General features: G+C 38.3%; 1 protein-coding gene across 3 annotated transcripts in view; it reads left to right on the forward strand.

Moving 5' to 3' along the window:
- ZNF385B (zinc finger protein 385B) overlaps window positions 1-18,547 on the forward strand; it is a 319,758-nt gene that overhangs the window by 197,639 nt on the left and 103,572 nt on the right. The gene's annotated exons all lie outside the window — the stretch shown is intronic.

Genomic DNA, 18,547 nt, shown 5'->3' on the forward strand with positions numbered 1-18,547 from the left:
ATATCATAGACCAGGTCACTTAAACAACAAATACTTATTTCTCACAGTTCTAGAGACTGGAAAGTCCGATATCAAGTTTCCTGCCAATTCAGTTTCTGGTGAGAACTTTTTGCCTGGTTTGCAGGTAGTTGCCTCCTCTGTGTGTCCTCATGTGGCAGAGAGAGAGAGAGTACTGTGGTATCTCTTCCCCTTCTTAGAAGAGTATCAGCCCTATTGGTTTAGGGCCCCACCTGTATGACCTCATTTAATTATCACAGTAACTATCAGGCCCCACCTCCAATCTGTATTCACTTTGGGGGTTAGTTCTTCAACACATGAATTTTGGGAAAATAAAGACATTCAGCCCTCAGAACTGATCTCCCTTTCATTTATCATGGTACCCACAAAGGATAAATGTTTTTTCTCATTGCCCTGTGCCACCCTGGGCAAGCTGCTTAAAATTTGCTGCAGTAAAAAATTGCTCTGGCGACTTCCTAAAGTCTCTTTCTCTAGTGAAATATTTGGTTTAATGTCATTGTTTGGCCCCACAGAATGTCTTGGGGGTTATAAAATGTTAAGATACTATAATGTTATGAAGTAATATCTGTAGAACACTCTACAGTTTTCTTGCCTACATTATCTCTTGACTCCTCATGGTAACTCTAGAGGAATGGTCGGGTGATAGTATTGGCTCTATTTTATATACTAGAAAATTGATTGCTGCTGAGACTTCATTCCAGGCCTTCCAATTTCTAATCTATAGCAGACCATATATAGGCTGGAGTTTGGCTCTGGAGTCACTGATATTTGGTTTCAATCCAAGTTCTGTAGCTTATTAACAGTAAGTGGGCAGGTTATTTAACTCACTAAAATTTCTCAATCTTCTCTGTGACATGAAAATTAGAGTACACATCATAGGTTTCTAATGAAAATTAAGTTGTGTAATGCATAGAAATTATTTAGCATAACACCTACTGCACAGAAAATTGTTCAAAATTGTTGGTTATTATTTTTAAGCATGTATCAAATCCTATTGCATTGATTTTAACTGTCAAACCAAATTTATATGTTTTATTGAACTTGAAGATATAATATTATTCAAATTATGTACACTATTGTACACAGGTTTATAAGTGTTATAAAATTCATAATATGAGATATGAGCACCTTAGTATCACCTGAATATCTATCTCTGTGCGTGTATATATTTATTCTTGCCTGGTAAAGCAACAGATTAAAACAGTTAATAATTAGCAGATATTTTAAACTCTACCAGTTACTCTTTAAGCAAGCCAATGGGATTTTTTATCTGGCTTTGGTTTGAGGTCATTACATGCTCATTAATAAAGTAGTCTGAGTTTGGAATTCTTGTTTTTCATTTCACATCAGTAAGCTAATAACAGTCAACATATGCTAATAATTGTGATTAAAGGAATGTTAAAGAAGCAAAGATTTAGCTGCTTGAAATTTGATATACAGAAAAGTCTGATTATTTGCAATTCTCCAAATTATCTAGGATTTAAGTTCTACCAAAATACCTATTTTTCTATGAGTCTTATTCTAAAAGCCTAACATAAGAGGTCATTGTCACATAAGCCATGTCAACCTTAATGACTGAGAGGTAGTCTCCCATTAATGTGCCCAGATTTGTCGGGTAATATAATGTGTATGTCAGGATAAATTAATAATACATACCTTAATTTGTCTTGCACATTAATCCAGATTCTCAAATGGAATATTTAATTAGAAAATTTCATACATTTCTAGATTTAATATATGTATATGATTGTGGATATATGAGTAAGGGCATATTCTTATTCAGAGTATTAGTTCTGGTAAAAGTTTCATGCAAGAGGTCAAATAAGCTTTTCTTAGGTGGGAGAAACTGTACCAAACCTGGACATATTTTGAAGCAAAGTGCATTAGCAATGTAAATGTCATTAACTCTGATTTGTGATCAGCTGAACAAACAATGAAAGGCCAATGTGACTTTCAGCCTTCAGGAACACAGTCTAGTGACTTTGAAAGGTAAAAGAACTGCTTCCCACTAGGTACATTGGTTAGTAAATTCTGAGCTGTCTTGATCAGAAATTAATAATACTAATGACTTGAGTTGGCCCTAAATAGTTCTCAGCACCTGGCCAGAGCAACTATGAATATATAGATGAATAAGGTGTATGTTAGCTTAAAATTATTTTCTTTTCATGCCTCATAGATGGTCTCAGTGTGACTACTCATATGGAGAGACACCCACACATATCTTCTGATGGTTTTGATTTGAGAAGGCATGATGACTATATTATGACAGCTTGCTTTGTGTATAATTGTTACAGTTTTAAGATATGGTTTAAGTTGTAGTATGTTCTCAGAAAGGAGAGTTGCACATTACCTTGTATATAACTCATTCACTGCCTTTGTCCCATATGATTCTTTTGTTTTCCCTAGTAGATTCTAGAGAACAGGGACCGTGTCTCACTCAGGATAAACACAGGGCCTGGCTCATGTTGATGTATAAGAAATATTTGAATGAATTCAAAAATGGATTTGAACTAATGAGTGAGTCTATGATACTTAAATGTGCAACACATAAATATGAACATGTATGAAGAGTCTATCAATGTATATATGGATGCATTCAGAGACACACGCACACACACATATCCCATATTCAGAGTACTTTAACTAGTTAAGGAAAGTAATGTCTAACGTATCTAGCCAACAGCAATACCATATAAATATGTAATTAAATAATGAGTAATTACCAAAACAGAAAAAAAATAGTAATTTCTTTTTTTAATTATTTTAAAATTTTTGTTTAATGTTTATTTATTTTTGAGAGAGAAAGAGACAGAGTGCAAGTGGGGGAGGAGCAGAAAGAGAGGAAGACACAGAATCTGAAGCAGGCTCCAGGCTCTAGGCTGTCAGCACAGAGCCTGACACGGGGCTCAAACCCACCAACTGTGAGATCCTGACCTGAGCCGAAGTCAGACACTCAACAACTGAGCCACCCAGGCGTCCCTCTTTTTTTAAATTTTTTAATAATTATTCATTTTTGAGAGAGAGGGAGAAAGAGAGAGAGAGAGAGCACAAGTCTGGGAGGAGCAGAGAGAGGGGGAGATACAGAAACCAAAGCAGGCCCCAGGCTCTGAGCTGTCAGCATCGAGCTTGATGTGGGGCTTGAACTCATGAACCGCGAAATCATGACCTGAGCTGAAGTTTGACACTTAACCAACTGAGCCACCCAGGCATCCCCCAAAAATTAATAGTTTCTTAATAGACATATATCAGTTGAAGTACATTATCAGGGTTAAATATATCAGCCCAAGAAAACTTACAGAAGCACATTAACATTTGTTCATGGCCAGCAGTTATTTGGGGTGTGTGTGTGTATGCTTTGTTTTTTGAACAGAGACAGTCACTACAGCCCACAAAGCAATTATTTTATTCATTATTTTCCTTAATGTAGGCAGAAGTAATATTCATCTTAGTAATTTACTAAAAGCACTGAAACATAATGATCCAAACTTTTATTAAAAAGCTATTATAGTTTTTTTTTCTAATAAGAAGTGATACAACTTACAAGGTTTTAATAAACCCTTAAATTAACCTGATTTTTTCCCCTCAAGATGAGTAATTATAAAAGAGCACAGGTCTATTTGCTACATTTTCTACTAGAAATATACTGATATACACAGGCAAAATTTCTATTTAAAGTAGATACCAGCTCTGTATAATTAGAGAATTATAGTAAATGGTCTTACAGATGGAAAGGATGTATATGTATACTTTTGGCACTTGTTATTAGAGAAACTTTGTTTCACTGTGAGATTTTATATCTGATGTATAGTCAACTTTATATTATCTACTCTAATGAGAACCAGAAGTAGCTTAAAATGGAAAAAAGAAATTACTCCAAAATCTCATCTGAGGAGGCAGCTTTGGCTTACTTCCCTACTAATATTGACCTTAAAAAACAAGATCTCTTCAATCCAACTGGGCCTGGGTAGCCTGCTTTTCATCTCATGGAACATTCTAAAGGCCTCAGAGAAAGTCCTAGGTTTTACACTAGTAGCCCAATGTTATAGGGCTTTTCCTCCATGACATAATCGTCCATTTGTAGGTAATGATTACTCTCTATTGCCTCAACGTATTTTTATATACAGTTTTCTCCTGGATTCTATATTCTCATATGAAGAATGCTTGAAGCCATCTGTTAAGAGCTTTTCTTCAAACCCTCTCCACTAGTAAAAGGACCAGACTTTATCACAACACATTTAATTATTAATACCTCAATCAGGAAGGCAAACATACTAGTGAGCAGAGATTACTAGAACAAGACAGTCAGTTGAACTTACTCTATATTTGTTGAACTGCCTAAATTTTTAAAGCCCATCATGGATATGGAATTAGAACTGGGATCCAAACATCTCCTGCCTCCTGCCCTTTTCCCTGAATTATAACTCGGTGTAATATCAGCATCTCTTTGCCACCAATTTTCTCTAAAATTATTATAGAATATTTGAGTCATTATGTTTGGTAGTTGTTAAATAAACATTTGCCTAGAACTAGACATACCTAAAATGAATTGTGTTCATATATACATATAGATGTTTAGAACAAAGTGTAGTAGGTATGGTGATATGGAATGTAGGTATTATGGGAACACAGTGGAGGGATACTTTACCCAGTCTGAGCTGGTCCTCTCTTAAAGAATGCATAGAAACAGACAAAGTGGGAGAGGAGAAAATAGGGTCAGTAGGAGAAAATCAAAGAGGTGAGAAATTGCATGATGTATACAGGAACTATAAACAGATGTGTATTGCTACTGCAATGTTTGAAACAGGGATGGTGAGAAGTTAAGCTCAGATGGTAGTTCAGGGTCTCATCTTGGAGGACCACTTTAGCCATATGAGTGTAAATTCGATGGTGATAGCAAAGTTCCATGGGCATGGAGACCCTGATGGTCTTGTTCATGCCACATTCCAAACATTGTACATTTCTCTGACACACAGGTCCTGGTCCTCAGCAGAGATTTCCTGAGTAGATGAAACGAAATAGAATGAAAATAAGGATTTAAGCAGAAGATTTGTGTGGATCAATTTAGATTTTTGGTAAATTGTTCCAGCAGCAGCCTGAGAGAAGGAGCCAAGGAGAATAAAAGTGGAGTGAAGGAGACCAGTAATGACGGGAGAAGATGAGGATCTGAAGTAGGGCAGTGGTCAGTCACAGGGATGAATTTGAGACATATTGGAAGGTTAAACATGTAGGACCTGCTGTTTATGTGGTTGTATGGCTGTGAGAAAAAAAGGAAAGGGAGGAGACATGTGTTATGGAGTTGCCATCATTTAATTTTAAGAATACTAGAAGAGTGGTCTCGGGGAAGAATCAAGTTCACATGTTTCTGAAAACATATTAGAATTTAAATTCCTTTCGATATTTTCTTTAAAAATGAACCCAGGAAGAAATTCTAACAAGTTGTCAACTAAGATCTTCTACATCTTTAAATTTTTCAAATATTTTGTGGGTATTGTATTAGTATTAAGTGAGAACATATTCTAAAAACATGGGCCCCTCTCCTTCAGAATACTTTTTTGATAATGCCAAAACATTTTGGCATAATTAATTACCACATATTCTTTATAAACAAATTTTAGTAGAGGGAGAAGTATGTTAATTGTTCATTCTTTCCTTCCTTTTGCTTTCCTTCCTCCACCCCCGTATTCTTCCTCTGAGTTGAGCATTCTGCAGTGAACAGGGGGTGGAATCAGCTCCCACATGGAGCTTCACTCAGAGTGGCCTTTGAAAGCGTCTCCACTTTACAAGGGAAAAGAGCAATGCTTCGAGGCCAAGGAAAATTCCAAATAAACAGCGTTCCTACTTCTGTTTCTCAATCTGGTTGTAACATTTGGTGAGGGGTGAAAACAAATCCAACAGAACAAAGGGCCACCCTTCCTTTGAACCTGGAGTTCAAATAATGTTAAGTTTAATGTGTACTCAGATGGTTAAAAATATTGTTAAAATACGTAATTCTTGTACACTGAAGACTTGTAAGAAATATGGTTAATGTTCTTCCTTTCTCAGTCTTTGGCACTGGCTCTCTTCCTCTTCTAAATATATCTTTTATTATCTCAGGATATTCCTTTAGGATGAGAAACTTCATTCTCTCACATTTCAGCGTAAAATCTTTCAGCCCAAATAAATTTGGTTCTAGACATGGTATGGACATCCAGCTGGCAACCAGGATATACAGAGCTGGAGCTCAGGGCAGAGGCGGGGCTCCGCGTAGCAGAGACCATGCCCTGAGAGGCAGGGGCCATCCAGAGAGAAGGTGTGGAGGGAGGACCACCAAGAGAAAACCAGTGATGAAACCCAAACATCCACATACACAGAAGAGGAAGAGCAGGCCTTACAGGGACAGAGAAACTTGATCAGAGAAGCCAGAGCAGGACCTGGAGAGACATATCTCAGGAGGCAGGGATAAAGAGAAGTTCCAGAAGGAAAGAGGCAGAGAGCAAGGGAAGCAAAAAGCAAACCCACTTCTATTTCATTAGCCTTGCCTCCTCAACCTGGCACCTTCACAGCCCACCCCCCCCCCCACTCTTCTGAACTACGAAGGAAGATGTTAGGTGGTCTGCCATTGTTCCTGTACTTATGTTAATGATTTATGCCATGTGAGGAGTTTAATTTCCTTTGTGTGCAAGTATGACATTAGATTGGGCTCTTTTAGCGTCACTTCCATCTAGTTTGTTTATAGGCTTTTGTGGCTTTTAATGTTCTTTTCCTGTAAGGAGCTACAATTAATTTGACTATAATGTGAGTGTTTCAGTTGTCATTATTTTTGTGGTTACCTGGCAGATTTTACCATTGTTTACTCAGGGATATTTTTTAGTCCACTCTGCTCCTTGTTCAGGATGTAACAGATAAATACCTTGCTCAGAGCCAAACAGGAATAGTTTAGATTCTGCTTCCATGGACTTTCTACTTTGTTGTTTGCATTAAGAGACCCCTAACAATTTTGAGAATGGAAAAAAACAGAAGTTTATTTTATTGTACAGCATTCTGAGTAGGACAATGCTGGCTGTCTGATTCATATCAATTCTGACCTGTATTTTATCCACAGGATCATTGCAGTTCTGTTGTTCCTGAATAGATGGTGGTTTAGATATGTTTCCCACCCTGTAAAATGCAGTTCACCTGTAGGATTCAAGCCCCTTAATCTAGGCATGAGTAGTACTTCTACCGAGGCATTCTCATTGTGTTCATTTTTACTTGCCCATTCTTCCTAGGGAAAGATTTTGTTATCAGTTTTAAGAATCATTATCGTAAAGAAGTGATTTTAAAAAAATCATTCCTTTTGGTTCACAGGGTTACTGCTCTGTGGAAAGATAAAGATGGATCTAATAATACTATACTTTTTATCAAGGAAATGTCAAAACTCATTATAAGCCTTATTTCCTATGGCATTTTCGTGAGTTCGTTTTGATTCTGTTTCTTTTATTTATGAAGAAAACTAAGATATAAAGAAATAAAGAATTGTATCCAAAGCTACACAGGCATTAGATGTGAGTAACGTTGGTAATGCTGATGCAACAACTTGACTTTTTCCTTTAAGCTTGCTTAAAATATTGATAGAGCCCTTGAAAGCTTTCTCATTCGCTTTTCTTTTTTTCTTTACATAGCATTGGTTTCTATTTTTCTAACTTTAAAAATTCACATAACACAATTGTTAAGAAGTTCAAAAATAACTTTCTGAAACTTGGCTTTTCACCTAAAGTTTAGATTATGTTTTTAAAGACCCAACTGTACTGTATATAATATAGTCAGTAAATAATGCAAACAATATTCATCAATAGTGAGCAAAATTAAACATTTACTTTTGAAAAGTTTCTTTTCATAAACTGAACCCATCCTTTAGGGTTTTTTGTTTGTTTTTGTTTTTACTTTTTCCTGGTAGCTCCTAATCCTATAGCTATAAAGGATTGATAGCATATCATTTGATGTGCAGTCTGGCAAAATAAAAATTATATTATTCCTTTTGTCCAAAACTAAGTACTATTATTTAAAATGTTCCTCCTGAACTTAACGGAGGACCATGGGGGAGAAGAAGGGGAAAAATAGTTGGGGATAGGGAGGGAGGCAAACCATGAGAGACTCTTGAATGCTGAGAACAAACTGAGGACTGATGGGGGTGGCAGAGAGGGGAAAGGGGAAGGGGGGTGATGGGCATGGAGGAGGGCACTTGTGGGGATGAGCACTGGGTGTTATATGGAAACCAACTTGACAATAAACTATTAAAAAATAAAATGAAATAAAATAAAATAAAATATTCCTCCTGGTAATCATAGCCCATGTAAAATTCTTAGAGATTCAGAAAAGACTTTAACTCAGATATATGGATAAGGATTAATTTCTGTAATAGATACACTATAAAATGCATGTGGAAAGTCTGAGAACATATTAGGGAGGGATATGTACTAGCTATTCTCTACATAACTTTCTTCATCTTTAAAGGGTCAACATTAATTAGGTTGACATCAAGTACTTGAGAGCCGAATTTTGCCATATTGACTAAATCCGAATTCTTGCTGTAATATTTAAGACACCCCCAAAAAAATATACCCAAAAATTCTGACCCATTGTCATTTATTGAATAGTCCTGGTAACTTTTATGACTGCAACGTGTTTTAAAGAAATAATCTTTTACACATGAATTAAAATGAGAGCCTCATCTAAGAATTCCCCTTTTTATAGCTACTACTTATCCATCCTGCCTCCCAACAGTAGAAAACAAGCAGGGCACAGTGAGAAGAGAAGGCCACCAAAGTCTAGCACTTAGGCCCTGGACTCTCAGTCCTAGCGTGTGGCATGGAGAGATGAAAATCAAAAGCTATGATGAGGGGCGCCTGGGTGGCTCAGTCAGCTAAGCATTTGACTTCGGCAAAGGTCATGATCACGCGGTTCGTGGGTTCGAGCCCCGCATCAGGCTCTGTGTTGACAACTAGCTCAGAGCCTGGAGATTGCTTCTGATTCTGTGTCTCCCTCTCTCTCTACCCTCCCCTGCTCATGCTGCCTCTCTCTCTCTCTCTCTCTCTCTCCCTCTCTCTCTCCCTCAGAAATAAATAAAACATTAAAAAAAAAAAAAAAGCTATGATGAGTTGGAGTGGTGCTGAGGTCATCGTCAGTTTCCCTTCAGACTTTCACCTCTGTCTGCTTTCCTTCTCTGTGATTGATCCCTCCATCTACCCAGGCTGGGAACTTTGCTTTACTCAGTCTGTTGGATGTTAGCCCCATGTCCAAACATTTATTGTGTTCTATTGATTCTACCTCTTTGATCATTCTTCTCACTACAGCCTAACCCTCAATTTATACTAAGATTGTCTCCCACCCAGGTTGCAATAATGCCTCCTACTTGGACTCATCACCGTCAGCTCTGCTCCTCCCTCCCACCCCTTCCCTACCAGCTCCTCTTGCACATACACATAACCCACGTTTCAACCGCTGATGTTCCAACATAAAAGTCTCATCATGTCCAGCCCTTGTTTAAAATCTGCCCTTGACTCCCCTTTGCCATTAGGTCAAGTCTGAACACATTAACATGACTTATAAGACCTGCATTGGTCTTGTTCAAGTTTACCTCTCCAGGAACATTTCTCAACTCAGAGACACACATTAGTCAATACTGAAATTTTTTTCAGTTCAGGGCACCGTGCCTGCTCTGGCTATAGGTCTGGTCCTATATGTACTTCCCCCTACTTAAAACATACATGGAACCAGTTCCTCCTCTTCTTCATTTCTACCTTTTGCCTAGCTGAATCCTACTCCAGGTTTTCAGTTTAGTCCCTTGCTTTAAAAAAAAAAAAAAAAAAAACCTTACTGGACATGCATGAAAGAGTTATGCTCCCCTAGCATAGCCAGTATGACTCCTATCGTCACACTTGTAATGCTCTATTTTAAATGCCTCTATTTTCAAGTGGACTTGTCACAGGCAGTTAGCTCCATGAGGACAGGAACTGACTGAGGGTTTCTTTTCCGTTGTTACATGCATAGCACCTAATATAGTGTGTGGCTTATAATCAGCTGTCATTAAATATCAGATGATGTTTGGATAGACGGACTTCATACCTAGTCATCAGTAAAAATAGAATGAGGAAAAGGTACCAAAGCAGATATGGAGCTATATCAAAGGGACCCAAAGACCAGGAAGGCTGAGAAAGAACAGCACTGGCAAGTAGAAAATCATGCAGGCCTGCCCTGTCCCACCATATGCAAGGCCTGAGACAAGGATAAAAATGGGTGTCCATGTATATCTGTTATAAACCATTATAAAGTTTAGAACTCAAGCCACTAAGCTGCTAAACAAAGTATATTTCATCCTTCTATTTTGGCAAATATATATGCATAAAAACCTGAGAAGGCGAGGTATTGTTTTACAATTCCCAGACACATCAGAGTTCTGTGCCAGAATAGGGGGGAACAAAGTGGCTTGTGTCCCACCCTCTTTTTTTTTCCACCCTGGCCCAGTCCTATACTGCAGGAGTATGACCCCCAATCCCGGCGGCTAAGCTCCACCTATGAAAAACAGCAATGCTGGTCCCACACAGGTGTTGTCTGGCTCAAGGGAGAGAGGTCGAGAAAAGAAACTCATCTGAGGATGAACATGTGGAATCCCAGACACGCAGAATGTGACTTAGAAGTGGGATAGAAGAGGATAGACTCCATGCAGGCCAGTCCCCTTGACCTACAGTCTGAGGAGAGGCCTGGTCAGAGAGGGTTGTGTCTAATGATGATATTGCAAGCAACTGACCCAGATTTATTCTGGAGCTTATATTCCTGGTATACTCCAAGTGTGTATCCGTGAGCATTATAAAGAACTGTCTAATAATGTATTTTATAAAAACCCATTCAAATATATGAAAGTACCTTGAAGATTGTAGAGACCTCTTTCCTAACTAACCTCTTAATTGTTTCTACTTCAAGACCATGCGACTCTCTGTTCTGTTCTGTTCTGGGAAGCAGCCAAAAAGCACAGTCTTTCAAGCTAACACAGATTCTGAGTTGTGAGTTGGTTCAAGTTCTGAGTTGTCCATCTACTGGCTGTGGAGCCCTGGGCAGAGTGCTTCATCTGATGGGTGGAGGTAATAAAATCTTCCTCTAGGGTTATAGCAGTAACACATGAGGTTAAAGTCTTTAAAAGGCTTAGCTCAAGTAAATGCTCAACAAATCATAGTGCTGTCATCATCATCATAATCACTGTCATTTTTACAGCTGTTATTCCTTATTGTATGTAACTATTGCAATGACCTTGGGCAAGTCATGTAACCTCTGAGAACCTCAATTTCCTCATCCATAAAATGAGGTTTTTGGAGCAGAGGATAACTAAGATTCTGCCCGGTTAAGAGCAGGGACTTTTGGAGTTCTTTCTTTTTCAGTTTACATTATACCTGAACTTGACCCCAGGCTACATTATAAATTGTTAATGCAAGTTCCTGCTATGCATATAATATCACTAGGCATCCTATTTTAAGCAAACCTTATATTGAAAATCTAAATCTTTCTTAAAAACTGAACAACTTTGGATTAAATATGCAGTTTATGAGGCAAGTATTAGCTTTACAGAAAGATTCATTGTAAAGTTTCTTTGCTCACTGGTTCTTCTAGTAAATTAAAAATCAAATTTGATTTACCGAAAGATATTCTTTGCCTGCAACTATTAAGAAACATACACAGAGATTTTTTTTTTTAATTTTTTATGTTTTTATTTTGAGAGACAGAGAGCGAGTGGGGGAGGGTCAGAGAGAGAGGGAGACAGAATCTGAAGCAGGCTCCATGCTCTGATCGGTCAGCACAGAGCCTGATGCGGGGCTCGAACCCACAGACTCTGGAGTCATGACCTGAGCTGAAGTCGGACACTCAACCAACTGAGCCACCCAGGTGCCCCATACATAGGGTCCTTTGAAAATGGATTAAATCTGATTCCACTTTTCCCAAAAAAGCATGCTTACAGATATTTGCATAGAATTCTTGGAGAGGGGGAGTCCATGGATCCTAACTTAAGAATCTAAAACAAAAACATAAAGCAAAAACTAAAGCAAAGCCAATGAAAATGGGATGAGGCTATTGGAGGCATTTCTAAATGCAGACCTCAAACACCTGGTCCTTTTCAGTTTTAGAGAAAGAATTAACATTTATTGAAGGCATACTCTGTGCCAGACACTGTGCTAGGCTTTTTATATGAGCTATGATGTTCTTCTACTTGCAGACCAATAAAGCCAGATATTTCTGTTGAGAAAAATGAGGTTCAGATAGTAACTCCCCAAAGTTACATCTCTAGTTAATAAATAATAGAAGCCAATTTTCAACTGGAGTATGACGGTAAAGCTACTACAACATGAGAGAAAGTCCCAAGTTCCTTCACATCTCTGCTCAAGCTCCCAAATCTTTATAAAAGAATAATCACAGAACTCATAGATTTCTCTTCCTCAGAGAACTTCTTACAATGGAACGCCCTAAGCCAACTTCACGTTGGCCGTCAGTGCTCCCCCTTGCCCATGGTGTGTGCTGTCTCTCGGGAGCTGGGCTGACTTGAAGGGGCGCTAAGCTGCTGCTGGGATGGGATGTGGCAGGCAGAGAGCTGAGGGATGAAGGATTCTGTTTGCTGGATGTGATTCCAAAGCTCTGATCCTCTACGTGTCCCAGTAAGGGTTTCAGCTGACATCTGTGTAAAATAGTTGTCAGCTGAGGAGCACAGAAGTGGCCTGTCAGACTCAGAATGTCCCATTTGCCAAGTCTCACATGAGAAAAGTGAAGACAGGTCTCACTGGAAAAAAGAAGACCTGCTTTCCAAAAGATTTATTACATAAGGGTCATGTTGCATAGCATGTGCTAAGCCCGGTAGACTCAACTCCTCCTTGATTCATTCATATTTTGCAAGGTAGCTAATTAATCTCTTTAAAAAGGAGGGAATAGATGGAGGGGAACAAACAAAGGGCCTTATATGGATGACAAAACAGGCTGAGTCTTCTTGTATTTCTGTCTTGGTTCTATAAGCTAATATTGAACTTTCTTCATAAACAGCCTGACCAAATACTGTGCAGGAATCACTGAGGTTTGTACACTTTAAGACCTTATATCTTAAACTAAGATCTGTATCCCCATGTTCTAACCTGTCAAAACAAGAACATTCTTGGAATGTTGGAAATAACAATCACAAATCCATTTCTGGTTTCAAGTCATTTTAGGATATGCTATCTTATCACCTCAGACTTCACAGTGTGTCCTAGAAAAGCATGCTGTTTTCACAGTGATATTAAAGGCACAGTGAGATTTGGTATTTGATTTAGATTATCCTCATGATTTCTCACATGATATAGAACTGCTTCATGAAGTCACTTGCTGCTAAGCATTTCAAACCTTTATGTGGCAATAATGACAAAAACAACTGCTTGGAAATGTTTAGGAGTAAAATGTGGATATTTAGAAGTAGCTGACATTTGATCTGTAATTTTTCTTATAGGCTGTGTATGATGCAAAGCATTCTCTACCTAGTGTAAAGACAGTGCCTTCTTTTTATATCAGCAAGACAACAAGGTCAAAGTATGGACCCTAGGGCCAATACAGGTTTGAATGCCAGCTCTGCAATTTACCTACTTTGTGATCTTGAGCAAGATACTTAGTCTTTGTGTGCCCTGTTTTCTCAGCTACAAAATGCCAGTAATAGTAAGTTCCTCCCTTACTGTGTTAATTTGAAGATCGGGTGAATTAATACATGTATAAAGTGCTTAGGAGAGTGTTGGCATATAATAAATGTTATGTTTTAGCCACTGTTATACAAACCTGTGAAGATGACTAATAAACTCTATGTAGGTATTAGAGGGCTCAAAAAAGAAGTTAATTTGTCCTTAGTTCAGAATAAGGCTTTACCTGAGTTTCATTGTATCTCTGTATTCAGAAAGCACTACCTAGGATGGCTTCCATTCCTTCTGTTCTCATATTTTGTCTGCATATCAGTCAGTGATCCCATAACATCTGTAGGCAAAGGGTCCTGATGTACCTATCAATGGAAATGTGCACCAGATATTTGGTAGATTGAATAAATACCATGTCTTATATGTTATGCTCTTGCCAAATGTATGTCAGCCCTGTGATAACGATATACCTTTATTTTAAATGTTCCTGACTTCATATCAGCACTGTATATAATCAGTGAATACTCATCGGAAAGAAAAGAATAACAATATCTGAGGAGTCCCTCAAAGCATCTGATGCATAAAAAGTGTCTTCATACTTGTAAAGCCTGGAAATTATGGTCATTCATTCATTCAAAATCTGTATTGAGTGCCTTTCTGAGGCCTAGCGCTGTTCTAGAAGCTGGGAATAAAACACCTAGAATATAGCTGCTTCTGTCATGGAGATTATATTCTAGTAAGGGGAGACAATGAACAAGTAAACAGATAAAACAAGATCATTTTAGAGACAAATAAATGGATGGAGTAAATAAAACAGAACCATGTAATAGAGGAAACACCTTCCTGACAATGTCAGCTGAGACACAACTGAATTTGGGGATGAGGATTCCACGCTGAGGGAACAACAAAGGCAAAAGCCTTGAGATAAGATTGAATTTGACATGTTCAAGAAAGAGAAAAGAAGCTTGGGTCTTGGAAGGAGGTGGGGTGGGCAAGTGGAGGTGATACAGGGTGGAGTTTTGGAAGTAAGAGGCTTAACCATGTGGCAAATATAGGCCATGGTAAGGAAATAGATTTTATTCAAGGTGTGCTGGGAAGCCATTATGCACTGGAATAACATGATAAGATTGGTATTTTTAAAGTTTGTTTGGCTGCTGTGAGGAGACCAAGTATAGGGGAACGTAAATACTCCCGGAAAGATCCATTCAGAGCCATTAGCTATGATCCAGATAGATGCTGATGGCTTGGACTAGGAAGTGGCAGTGACGTGGAGAGAAGCAGAAAGATTTGCAACATGTGCTGGGAGTACAACCAGGACTTGGTAATAGTCTGTAAATAGGTGGTGAGCCAAAGGAGAAACCAAGGAATCATGTATTTTAAGGTCCTAAGTCCTCCCTTGACAGTGAAACTTCTCTAGCCATTCTAACTCACTCCTCTCTCCTTTTGGTGGGCCAGTTGTTTGTTGAGCTCATATAATGTATAAGGCACAGTTCCTAGTGTTTAGGATACATCAGTGAACGAAAGAAATACCTCTGCCCTTGTGAGATTGTATTCTCTCCTGTACCACTTCTTTCCCTGGGTCTGTAATTCACACTAAATTATATGTGTCTTTGTATTATTCTCTAAGTACTTCAGATATATTATTTTTGTCCTCCAATGAGTCACCTTCTCAAGGACCAAAGACCTCAGTTCTCAGTTTATCGTGTCTAGCTCATTCCTGGGGAGGAGCAAAAGTAAAAATGAAAATATGTCTTCTTTGTTGATATTTCTTGTTTATAGGCTTGCCTACTTTAAATAAATTTGTGAAAATCCAAAATTGCAATTCAGATCATTGGAAAGGCAATCATTTTGCCATTAAAAAGGGATTATTTACTCACTGAACAGTTACTTTAAAATAACAGACTCCCCTAATGAATGTAATTAAAAGTTTGTTAACAGGCCATTATGTATTTGTCAGGGGATGCGGGCAAAGGAACTGGAGCTAGAGTATCAGGGACCACAATTAATGTAAGATTAATCCAAAATGAAGACAAAAGGAGCTGAAATTTAGAATTAAAAGTAAAAAATAATTTCTGATTTCTGAAAATTTAAACATATTGACTTTATAGAAGACTTTCATTGTCTAAATTTATCATTTATAATCAACAGTTATAAATTGATTCTTTAACCAGAGCACATTCATCCTGGCAATGACAAGTAATCATCTGAATACACAAGAAAATTGGCTTCTGGTTATGGCTTTTGGAGTATGCCTTAAAATATGAAGAAGAAAACAAAATTCACAGTTTTATGTCTTGTAAGGGAGTTTGAGCACTTTGTAAGCACTCATAGAGTATTAACTCCTTTTCATGACCCCTTGTAGTAAGGTTGGCATTGAGATGCTGTTGCTAACGTAATGTTCTAGCTACTTACATCTGTCCTGTGGGTTAATTAGCTTTGGAGCACTAAACCAGGAATCCAGTGGACATTTATGACTTCATTTATGTGGAAAATGCTTCTGAGTTCTAGAATAACTTTAAACCCAAGGTTAAGAAAACACCCCATTTATAAGGAGCACTCTAAAACTTGTTTCTGTAATTCTCATCATGTTTCCTCTTTGAAGACCATTATAATTATCAATGGGAAAGAAAATCTTTAATCAGGTAGTATGCAGCAGCACAGTTCGTGTAAGAATGTACTTGCCATTCCTTTTACCTCATTCATTCATTCAGCACATTTGTTGAGTGCTTTCTCTTGTCACTAGGCAAGAGAAAAGCAGCACATCATGTTTGTTCCTAACACAGAATAGTTTATAGCTTCTTGGGGGAAAAGGTACGCAACAGAATGTCTTAAATACTGTGAAGGACATATTAGTGAAATGTATCACAGTTTCAAAGGAGAACAAGATACTTTATTCTGATGGAAGTAGAAAGGCTTCCTAGAAAAGATGGCATTTAAAATGCCACTTGAGGGGCGCTTGGATGGCTCAACTCAGTTAGTTAAGCCTCCAACTTTGGCTTAGGTCATGAGCTCATGGCTTGTGAGTTTGAGCCTTGCGTCGGGCTCTGTGCTGACAGCCTGCTTCCAATTCTGTGTTTCCCTCTCTCTCTGCCCCACCCCCGCTTGCACTCTGTGTCTCTGTCTCTCAAAAATGAATAAACATTAAAAATTTTTTAAATATATAAAGTAAGATAAAATAAAATGCCACTTGAGGATAGAATGAGAGGGAACAGAAAGGCAAGGGAATCCTGGAAAGCCTAAGCAAAGTGATAGAACTAAGAAAGTATATATGTACAAGAACCAACCAATGCTTCATGCCCTAGACCTTTCTAGAACAACTACTTGGTGTAAGGCACCAAGAAGCCGGAGACGGAAAGAAAAACATTTTGTCCTTGCCCTTGAGAAATAGTTCAGTTTAGCATACCTTAGAAAGTTTTCAGTTAAGAATAATGAGCGATGCTGAACTGAGCTGTTGGAATTGTATTCTATGGTGATGAGTTTGGTGATGGTGATAATAATGCTTATCATTTGCTAAATCCTTCAATGCACTGTGCGCTTTAGTAAGAATTTACATGCGCTAGTTCCTTCAGGTCTCCTATGAGATATTATTGTGTTTTTATTCCTACTTGTGAGCTGAGGAAACAAGCTTAACAAGTCAATTAATTCATTTAATGTTGCCCAGCTGGTAAGTAGCAGAGTAGAGATTTGAACAGGTGTACAGTATTGGATTTCAGAGCCTGTAACTCACTAAGGGGAACAATGGAAGACATTTGAATAGGCAAATGATTGATTTTAGCTGTCCTTCTCAAGAATTCACTTAACCATGGTGGGGGATACAGTGATTAAAGAATTCTGCTAGTAAGCAACTAATGAGGACCTAAATGAAGGTAATGGTAATGGGTATGAAAAGGGGAAGGAGGTGAAAGATGTCACAAAGATAACTAATTTGACTCAGGAGCAAGGAAGAGGGGAACGTCAAATACAGATTCAAGTTTTAGAGTCTGTATAACCAGAAAACTCATGGTAATAGGCAGTGAAATAAAGACCACCGGAGGAAGAATGTCCCTTCTGGTGATGGAGGGGAGCTGATGTGACTAGTTTAATTTTATACAAGTTGAACTTGAGATGCCAAGTGGATAATACAGGTGAGAGGAGTCCAGCAGGTGTTCAGAAATACAAAAGTTGACCTTGGAAAAGAGGTGTTTAGACATGAGATCATATTCTACCAATGGTACAGAGGTCAAGGAGGACTGATAAAGGACTTCAAAACCATAGTTTATTAAGATGGGGAAATCAGAAGCCAGATTTATTCAGTGAAAACGATAGTAAAGAAAAAAGTGAAGGAGGAAGTAGTCTACACTAAAAGGAACTAAAGTTAAGAGAAATGAGAGAATGTCTGGTAGACTAAGAGGATAACAGAAATAAGGGAAGTTTTCTTCGTTTTCTTTAAAAATGAAATGACTTGACTGAAGAAAGATGGTAACTTATGGAGTAAAATTTTGAAATTGATGGGGCTGCACTAACTCAAGGGCACACGTGATGGTTTAGCCAGGTGAGAGATGCCTGGTGCCTCCTTGAGATTCATTCAGATTCTTGTCACCCCTTTAAATCAGCACTTAAATGCCACCTCTCTGCTAGGCCTTTAGCTCTCCCATAGTTTGCCCCATAGAAGCTTAATTAAGTTCTCTATCACATCCTCCTACTGCTCTTAGTACATATATGCATGCACCATGGACCAGTGGTTTACAATAATCAGGGTGTTTCAAATCATCTGGAGGGCTGGTTAAAACACAGATTTCTGAGGGGCGTCTGGGTGGCTCAGTCGGTGAAGCATCCTACTCTTGATTTTGGCTCAGGTCGTGATCTTGCAGTTTGTGAGATGGAGTCCTGTGTTGGGCTCCATG

The sequence above is a fragment of the Hyaena hyaena genome, unplaced genomic scaffold (genome assembly GCF_003009895.1).
Source record: "Hyaena hyaena isolate Hyena2069 unplaced genomic scaffold, ASM300989v1 scaffold_785, whole genome shotgun sequence".
NCBI lineage: Eukaryota > Metazoa > Chordata > Mammalia > Carnivora > Hyaenidae > Hyaena > Hyaena hyaena.